Below are 10,484 nucleotides of genomic sequence, written 5' to 3' on the forward strand. Positions count from 1 at the left end.
GTGTTAGGGCACCCCCTAGTGGCCGGGTGGGACGGCTGTTGCCACCGGGGAGGAGGAGTCGGCCGGATATCTAGGGAAAGTCAGTGTGTGTGTGGGTAGGAGGATCCGGGACAGCAGAGAGTGAACATCTGCAGCGGCAAGTGTGAGAGTGTGAGCGGACCATCAAGGGACACCGGAGAACAGGAGGTGGACGCAACCTCAGGGTCTATTCCGCTGGTGTGGGTCCAGTGTGTGCTTGGCCGGAGAGTGGGAGCCCGGAGAAGAAGAGTATCTAGGGCATATCCCCACCAGAGGGTGCGTTTGGGCAGGTTGTCCCCAGCTCCACTAATATTGCCGGAATCTGCTGACCGGAGTGTTTTATCTTTGTGAATAAATGTCGTTTTTATTGCATCTGGACTTTTGCCTGCAGACTCTTTGTGCATCGGCCGATGAAGATACCGACACACACTCTCTCAACATTAAAGAAGGGATGAAGCCAGGGATGTGCCTTGAATACAGTGCTGCCACGACTACACAGCCAGAGGCCTCCCTGGCTGGTCACTTCATGTGGCGTAGTCGGCAGGATGCGATTCCCCTGCCAGGAACCCAAAAAGCTGGAGATCAGGTCGTGCCTGGAACACAGGACCCGGACCATGATGCAAGATTTCCAGTCCCCTGGTGGGAAGAGGACACAGTACCCGTAGCGTTGGACCGGGTACAAGATGGCGGCAAGGAGGCCGTTATCTGTAAGGAAGAAAAGGCGCGAAAAGTTGGCGCCAAAAGAAGAGCCTGGGGCTGGCCGGCGCCGAAGAAAAAGGACAGAGTACTCCGCCCAAAGAGGGGAGGCGCCAGCTCCAGGGCATTGAAGAAGAAAAAGAAGTACCTCAGCGGAGGAGTCAAGATGATGCGTGAGGCTGGGGGTGGAGTCCGTTTAAGAGCGGGAAACGAAGACCCGCCTCCACTCTTCCCAGTCTCAGCGTCGACATCACCGCCATTACAAGCGATACTGTCAGAGACCGAGATGGAGACCTTTGGGCAACCCGCGGAGTTGGCGACGACTATGGCCCTAATCAGCCTCGGTCGAGGCCGACCCCGGTTCGCCCCTGCTAACGAGGCCGCGTTGGAGGACCTTCCCATTGGACCGGGAGGTTCTACAAGGCCGGATAAAGTCTCCTGGAAGACCTCATGGGACGCCCAAACCGGGAGCACCATCACGGAGGTGAAGGCGACCTATGCTACCCCACCCATGCCAAGCCGTCCGGGGGTTGCTGTCTTCCCATGGGAGACCCCGCAGCTTAACGCCGCCGCCTCACCATTTGTTCCAGCGCCAGAGTCGGCTGAGGAGTTAGCCGGGCGTCTAGAGAAGGACCACCTCGGCTTCTTCTGGGACCCAGTCATCGTCCTGCCGGTGGAGTCGCACCCCAGTGTTCCGCTCCCGAAGCCTGACCCCGTCCAGGAACGGCTCCTGGCTGAGACCATTGTCCGGGAAATGCTGTCCGGTTCCGGTGGCGAGGAGCTGGCCCAGCAGTTTGTGACCGGGGTGGTTGTCAAGTTCAACCAACAGGACGGATATGGATTCATTCGAGAAGTCGAGACCGGGGATGATTATTTTTATAACCGGGTTCATCTCGACGTGGAAGGACTCCCCAAGCGACTCCATACCTTGTGGCCGGGCGAGAAAGTCCAATTCCTGCCGGACAAAGGTAGCCGAGGCCTGTTTGCTGTTTGTGTCTCTCGCATGCCAACCACCCGGGAAGCGGAGCAGTGGCAGGAGGAGATTGAGTGGGAGGAGCAGCAAGAGCGGCGCCGGAGCCATGCCAGACTGCTCCCGCCCGCGCCCTCTCAACCCCGGCGCGTCATGGCTGCTGCCCCGGAAACAGCGACTGAACCGGCCCTTGACCCGGAGAAGTTTCCATCCGTGGTAGCTGTCACGAACCACCGGGGGGGTCACTCAGAAATCCCCCGCGCTGGCTACCAGTACGTCACGATCGGGGGGTAACAAGCAGGAGTCAACCCTCCTTTATACCTCCCGACCGACAGGCAGAGCACGTGACGCGCTCTCTAGCGCCCCTCTTATAGTCAGGCCAATTATGGAATTGCCCGACAATAAGCAAGGAGGCCGCTATACTACTTATGCCGATTATTGAAGGGTCCCCGGTGAGAGTAGGGTATATATTCCCCCGACCTCCGCGGGCGGAATATATAAAATCTCCCCGAATCTCACTGGCCTCCCCACAATAATCCTTGGCACAACTCGCTGCCACCAACCGCTTCACGGTAACTATTAGCCGAACACACGGACGTGGGATTCAAGATCGAGATAACAGAACAGCCCAAGATTAATTATATAATTTAATCAGCCTAAAGCACACTAGAAACTACAATATATACAATAGGGAATCTACAGAATATACATATGTCAGAGTACAGTTACAGACAAAGCATGGTTTACAAACAGGCATACACAGTTCCAGCAGTTACCTTGTGCGTCTGGCCACAGGGGGGCGCTGTAGACCAGGTTTCTAGGATCCTTCCCACAGATGTTTCCTACACGTGACCCCCGGCGAAAGAACACTGGAAAATGGCCGAAGTAGGGTTATCAACCTGGGCAAATCCAGGTCCCCTCCTACCTTAGTGACCTCAGAGGGAGCACTGCTCCACCCCTGGCTGGAGTTATGGACAATATCCACAACAGGGGATATGGCCATAACTTGGCCTGGGAGCGTCGTAGGCAGACGCCAACGCTCTCATTGTGACAGTTATGAATTTAGCTACAGAACGAGAGGACTCATGACTTGTCTACTAGTTCCCCATTGGCTGATATCACGCCTGGGGTATTTCCCCAGGTCCTGCTCCCATAAAAAGGGTGTGCCAGCATCGTCCGCATGCGGAGACACCATTTTTATGGTTGCCATATTTATCGGAAATATGGCTTGCGAGATATGAACCATTTTTTACTGGAGTCGTTCTGTCTGGATACTTCCATAGCCTTATAATGAGATACAACTCTTGTTACAGGGTGACGGCAGGGGGTCATCCTGTGTCCATTGTTCCCACATCATCTAATCTCCATATCACAGGAGATGGCCATGGGATGTGTTGCTGGGATGTGACACCTTCCCAGATGGTGGACATTGAGAACAAGAAGGGAGGGGGCACTGCCAGGGAGTGATGAGAGCGATTATGACTGGCAATCATAATTCCTCTTCATATCCCAGGATTTGCCTCACACCTCCCCCCTTTTGAGGGCGCTAGGGGGCAGCACACTCCGGTGTTCCCCCGTGCGCCCGTCCGCGACCTCTCCTTGTCGGGACAGCCCGTCTGCGTTACCGTGGTCCCGGCCCCTTTTGTGGCGAATGGTGAAGTTGTATTGCTGGAGCGCAAGGCTCCATCGCAACAATCGCCCGTTCGTCCCAGAGACGGTGTGCAACCAGCTGAGGGGATTGTGGTCCGTCTCCACGATGAAGTGGCGCCCGTATAGATAGGGTTGCAGACGCTGCAGGGCCCACACTATGGCCAGGCACTCCTTTTCCATCGTGGAATAGGCCACTTCCCTTGGTAACAGCTTCCTGCTCAGGTACAAGACTGGGTGCTCTTGGCTCGCAGAGTCCACCTGGCTGAGCACCGCACCGAGGCCGAAGTCACTGGCGTCGGTCTGTACTACAAACGGCCGCGTGAAGTCGGCTGCCTGTAGCACAGGCGGGCTGGACAGGGCGTCCTTTAGGGCCCGGAAGGCTGTCTCGCAGTCCATTGTCCAATCGACTGCAGAGGGCAGCTTCTTCTTGGTGAGGTCCGTCAAGGGCTTTGCCAGGCTACTATAGCATGGAACAAACCTCCTATAGTACCCAGCGGTCCCCAAGAAGGACATCACCTGCTTCTTGGTCCTGGGGGTGGGCCAGGACGCAATGGCCTCCACTTTCTCAGGCTCGGGCTTCAGTGTTCTCCCGCCTACCCGGTGACCGAGGTACTGGACCTCGCTCATGGCCAGCTGACACTTTCCCGGCTTGATGGTCAAACCTGCCTGGTGGATCCGCCTGAGCACCTGTGCTAGATGCTCTAGGTGGTCCTCCCAGGTGGGACTGAAGACGGCAATGTCATCCAGGTACGCGGCCGCGTACCCTTCAAGTCCCGTGAGCAGGGTGTTGACCATCCGCTGGAAAGTGGCAGGGGCATTCCTCATCCCAAATGGCATCACCGTGGACTCGTACAGTCCAAATGGGGTAATAAAGGCAGAGCGTTCCCTGGCCTTGCGAGTCAGGGGGATCTGCCAATATCCCCGGCTCAGATCCATGATGGTCAGGTACTGAGCCCCGGCCAACTGATCGAGCAGGTCATCGATGCGTGGCATTGGGTACGCATCGGCGACCGTGACAGCATTGAGCCCCCTGTAGTCCACGCAGAACCGAGTGGTTCGGTCCTTCTTAGGGACGAGGACTACAGGCGAGGCCCAAGCGCTGTTGGATGCCTGGATCACCCCCAGCTTCAGCATCTCGTCAATCTCCTGGCGCATGTGTTGCTGCACCTCCAGGGAGACCCGGTATGCTGAACGCCGGATTGGGGGATGATCCCCAGTGTCCACGTGATGGACAGCCAAGTTAGTCCTTCCGGGCTGGTTGGTAAACAACCCCCGGAAGGGGTGTAGGGTGGCCCACAGCTGGGACCGTTGGTCTTCCAAGAGCTGGTGGCCAACCTCCACATCCTCAATGGATCCGCCTGCCCTAACCTGGGCTAGCATATCCAAGAGGGTTTCCGCTTCTCCCTCCTCGGGCAGGTTGCACACGGGGAGCGCACACGCCTCCCGCTCATGATGTGCCTTCATCATGTTCACATGGAAGGGCTTCCGCCTTCCACGGGCAGGGTCCAGGGTGACCAGGTACGTCACAGGGTTGAGCTGCTGGTACACGAGGTATGGGCCTTCCCAGGCTGCCTGAAGCTTGTCCTGTGGTACGGGGACCAGTACCCACACCTTTTGACCCACTTGGTAGGTCCTCTCACAAGCGTTCTGGTCGTACCAACGCTTCTGATCGGCCTGGGCTTGAGCCATATTGTCGTGTACCAGTTGCGTCAAGGCCTGCATTTTGTCCCGAAAGCGCATGACATACTCGATAACCGACACTCCAGGGATGGCCAAATCCCCTTCCCAAGCCTCTTTCACCAGAGCCAGGGGGCCCCGCACACGTCGCCCGTACAGGAGCTCAAACGGTGAGAATCCTGTTGAGGCCTGTGGAACCTCCCGGTAAGCAAATAACAGGTGGGGGAGATACCGCTCCCAGTCACGCCCATGGGAGTCGACCAACATCTTAAGCATCTGCTTTAAGGTGCCATTAAACCGTTCGCACAGGCCATTAGTCTGTGGATGGTACGGGCTGGCCACCAGATGTCGCACCTGGACTTGCTTACAGAGGGCCTCCATCAGCTGGGACATGAATTGGGTCCCCCGGTCAGTGAGCATTTCCTGGGGAAAACCCACTCGGGAGAAAATCTCCAGCAATGCGGTGGCCACCTTGTCAGCCCGAATGGACGACAAGGCCACTGCTTCTGGGTACCGGGTGGCATAGTCCACTACCGTCAGTATGAAGCGTTTCCCGGAGCTGCTGGGGATGGCCAGCGGGCCGACCAGATCCACAGCCACCCTCCTGAAAGGCTCATCGATGATTGGCAGAGATACCAGTGGGGCTTTGGGGTGTGGCCCCGCCTTCCCCACTCTCTGACAGGTTTCACACGAACGGCAGTAGGCAGCCACATCGGCCCCCATTTTTGGCCAGTAGAAATGCTGGTTTAACCTGGCCTTGGTCTTAGCGATCCCTAGGTGTCCGGCCATCGGAATCTCATGTGCGATCCGCAACAACTCCGTCCGGAACGGATAGGGTACCACCAACTGTCGGTCCCTGGGCCACGCCTCCGGTGAACCCTGCTGGACCGTGACCCGGTACAGCCGTCCTTGGTCCCAGACCACTCGCTCCGGGTCCGAGTCCGAGGGAGGCTGTGCCGCCTGCTCCTTAAGAGCTTTCAGGCTGTCGTCAGCTTCTAACGCTGCCTGAAACCCCTGACTAGATGTGGCCAGAATCGACGAGACTGTCACATCTTCAGTCAGTACCCCGGGACCTGTGTCCTGGCCTCCACCTGACTCGGCTGCCACTTGGTCAGAAGGGGAAGAGCTATCGGACCTCCGGGAGGCCCCTTGGCTTCCAGCACTCCCACTGCGGGTGACAGCGGCCACAGCCGCTGCGACCGTGGGTCGTGCCTGCTCCTCCTCCGTTCCTGACCAAGTCGCCGGTTCAGGCAGACCTACCTGGCTTCCTGACACCCCGGTTGTGGGGGAACCATGTACCGAGATCTTACCTGGGAGCACTTCCGCTCCTGGACCGGCCCCAATCTCACCTGCCTGTTCCCCTCCTGCAGCAACAGAACCCCGCTGTGAAATCTCTGGGGACCCCACCTTTGCTGTGGTAGCCCCCACCCCACACACTGGTCCTCCCCCTGCAGCACCCTGCTCTCTGCTTATCCCTGCAGAGGGCAACAGATCCCAGCTCACAGGCTGATTACTTGCAGAGGCATGGTCACACCTTCCTCCAAGCCCCTCCCCTGTCACAGCTGCAGCTGAGTGTGTGTCTATGGTGTCTGTGTAAGCAGAAAACTCAGAGTTCACTCCCTCCTCCCTTACATCATTCATAGATAACACATTAACATTGTCAGGAGGCATGTCAGTACTGGCTGAAGGTTCAGCCCTTGGGGGGGGCCCAAACTGGGAGGTTATCTGCCCCAAATCTGTCCCAAGTAGCACGTTTGCGGGGATCCGATCAGTTACCCCCACCTCTCTCACCCCTCGCCCTGCGCCCCAGTCCACATAAATGTCAGCAACAGGCAGCGCCGGGTCAATGCCTCCAATCCCGGAGACAGCGAGGGTTTTTCCAGGGATCAAGTCTTGGGGGGACACCATCTCAGGCCGCACCAGAGTCACCTCCGAGGCGCTGTCTCGCAGTCCTATGGTCACAGACCGGCCGACGGTGACAGGTTGGAAGCTGTCCAGGGACCTACCACCACCCCCACTCACACAATACACCTTGGGCGGCCCTTGGGACGGGGACGGAGCCGGGGCCTTGGGACGCTGAGGGCACATGGCCTTGAAGTGTCCAGGTAGGTTGCACTGATGGCACCGTCTTGGTTCTGCCACGGGCCTGGAGAGGGGAGTTGAGGGGGACACCCCCTGCAGTCTAGGGGCAGGTGGGGCAGTCGCAGAATTCATCTTACCCCCTCTCCAGGTGCTGCTGGTGGCTGCTCTCCTGGCCTCAGGAGCCCGATTGTTGGTGTAGTCATCGGCAAGGGCAGCTGTAGCCGTGGACCCCTTTGGCTTCTGGTCTCGGATGAACTGGCGGAGATCCTCAGGGCAGTTCCACAAGAGTTGCTCCGTGATGAACAAGTCCAGGATCTCCGGTCCGGTGGAAAGCTGCAGGCCTTGGGTCCAGTGGTCGGCAGCTCGGGCAAGTGCCCGCCGGTGGTCAGCCCAGGAGTCCTTTGGTCCCTTTTGCAGGGTCCGGAACTTCTTGCGGTAGGACTCCGGAGTGAGGTTGTACTGTTGGATCAGGGCCCGCTTGATGGTGTCGTAGCCCTGATCTGCCTCAGCAGGCAAGTCCCCAAGGATATCCAGGGCCTTACCCCTTAAACGGGGGGTCAGGTATTTGGCCCACTGGTCCTTGTCCAGATGGTGCTGCAGGCAAGTCCGTTCAAAAGCAGTCAAGAAAGAGTCCAAGTCTCCATCCTTCTCCAGCACTGGGAAGTCCTCAACACGGACCTTTGGAAGTTTGGTGTTTTGAAGGTCACATGTGGCTGATGAGGGCCGGAGCTGAGCTAGCTGCAGCTGGTAGTCACGCTCTGCCTGGCGCTCTCGCTCTCGCTCTTCACGCGCTGCCTGCCGCTCCGCAGCCTCACGCGCTGCTTGCCGCTCCGCAGCCTCAGCGTCACGCGCTGCCTGTCGCTCACGCTCAGCCATGAGTATCTCGTAGGTATCCCGGTCTCCAGCCATAAGCCTGGCCAAGGCAGCTTGAAGGAGGGCCTCTGCACCTCTCAGGCCGGAGGGATTGGCAAGTGATGATCTGCGGCACGCTGCAGAGCCAGGTGATTCACTGTCCATTTCAGAGCGGAGGACTGGCATCTGGCTCGTTGAGGACCCTTGGGCGAGCTCCTCCTCATTTTGTCCAGCAGTGCCAGGTTGTGCGATGTCCTCTGCAGAGCTGTTCTCTGGCGTCGGGCTCCTGGAGGACTCGTGGACAACCTCCTCATCGTCTCTGGCCTGAGCCATTCCTTTGGCTTTGCTCCTGGTGCTCTCAGCCATTGTTGCAGACTTTGGTCACTGACACAGAACTGACACCTGATGCCTCCACACACCTTACAGTATCTGCACTCTGACACTCTAGTGTTGAGCTAGTCTGAAGACCCCAGCAGCCACAGCTGCTGCAGGCAGTCTTTAGTGTCTGGGAGTATGGGTCTCACACTCACACACACTATTATCTCGATCCCACCGCTATGCCACCAATATGTCACGAACCACCGGGGGGGTCACTCAGAAATCCCCCGCGCTGGCTACCAGTACGTCACGATCGGGGGGTAACAAGCAGGAGTCAACCCTCCTTTATACCTCCCGACCGACAGGCAGAGCACGTGACGCGCTCTCTAGCGCCCCTCTTATAGTCAGGCCAATTATGGAATTGCCCGACAATAAGCAAGGAGGCCGCTATACTACTTATGCCGATTATTGAAGGGTCCCCGGTGAGAGTAGGGTATATATTCCCCCGACCTCCGCGGGCGGAATATATAAAATCTCCCCGAATCTCACTGGCCTCCCCACAATAATCCTTGGCACAACTCGCTGCCACCAACCGCTTCACGGTAACTATTAGCCGAACACACGGACGTGGGATTCAAGATCGAGATAACAGAACAGCCCAAGATTAATTATATAATTTAATCAGCCTAAAGCACACTAGAAACTACAATATATACAATAGGGAATCTACAGAATATACATATGTCAGAGTACAGTTACAGACAAAGCATGGTTTACAAACAGGCATACACAGTTCCAGCAGTTACCTTGTGCGTCTGGCCACAGGGGGGCGCTGTAGACCAGGTTTCTAGGATCCTTCCCACAGATGTTTCCTACACGTGACCCCCGGCGAAAGAACACTGGAAAATGGCCGAAGTAGGGTTATCAACCTGGGCAAATCCAGGTCCCCTCCTACCTTAGTGACCTCAGAGGGAGCACTGCTCCACCCCTGGCTGGAGTTATGGACAATATCCACAACAGGGGATATGGCCATAACTTGGCCTGGGAGCGTCGTAGGCAGACGCCAACGCTCTCATTGTGACAGTTATGAATTTAGCTACAGAACGAGAGGACTCATGACTTGTCTACTAGTTCCCCATTGGCTGATATCACGCCTGGGGTATTTCCCCAGGTCCTGCTCCCATAAAAAGGGTGTGCCAGCATCGTCCGCATGCGGAGACACCATTTTTATGGTTGCCATATTTATCGGAAATATGGCTTGCGAGATATGAACCATTTTTTACTGGAGTCGTTCTGTCTGGATACTTCCATAGCCTTATAATGAGATACAACTCTTGTTACAGGGTGACGGCAGGGGGTCATCCTGTGTCCATTGTTCCCACATCATCTAATCTCCATATCACAGGAGATGGCCATGGGATGTGTTGCTGGGATGTGACACCTTCCCAGATGGTGGACATTGAGAACAAGAAGGGAGGGGGCACTGCCAGGGAGTGATGAGAGCGATTATGACTGGCAATCATAATTCCTCTTCATATCCCAGGATTTGCCTCACAGTAGCGGTAACACAAAACGTGACCAACAAGCCGGTCATCATGCTGGACGCACCACCACCATCCCGGGCAGGGACGCCATCACCCCCAAGAGGAGCTGCAGCAGCTGTGCCGGTGGAGCCGCCTTTCGCCCCTGTGTCTTTCAGGCGAATCCGCCGCCAGCCGGGACAATCTCTGGGGGCCTATATCCAGGCTCAAGCGGAGGAATGGAAGAGAGCCTGGCCCCCAGAGTAAGTTGTTTACTCCAGCACCTTTAAAGACCGGTGTTGTTCCCAGACCGGCAGAAGGTTTCCCTGTTGTTGAAAAGTTTTACGGGCCTGTTGCCCTCCAGCAAAGACCGGGAGCGCTCTTGAAGCCTCCGGGCACCTCCAGCGAAGACCGGGAGCGCTATTGAAGCCTCCGGGCGCCCATCTAAGACCGGGAGCGCTGTTGAGCCTCCGGGCGCTACTCAGAGACCGGGAGCGCTGCTGCGCCATTAAGCGCCCCTAAAGACCGGGAGCGCCGCTGAACTGGTGCCGCTGTTGAGGACTGACCCAAAAGGTTTTTATGTGTTTATGTGTTTAAGAGCCTTGCCGGGAGGCTCGGATTTTAAGAGGGGAGGCATGTAGTGGGTGGCCATTACCCCTACTGATAGACCCGGAAATGTTATTATTAAAAGTGTTTTAAAT

Source organism: Anomaloglossus baeobatrachus, chromosome 2, assembly GCF_048569485.1.
Source record: "Anomaloglossus baeobatrachus isolate aAnoBae1 chromosome 2, aAnoBae1.hap1, whole genome shotgun sequence".
Lineage (NCBI taxonomy): Eukaryota > Metazoa > Chordata > Amphibia > Anura > Aromobatidae > Anomaloglossus > Anomaloglossus baeobatrachus.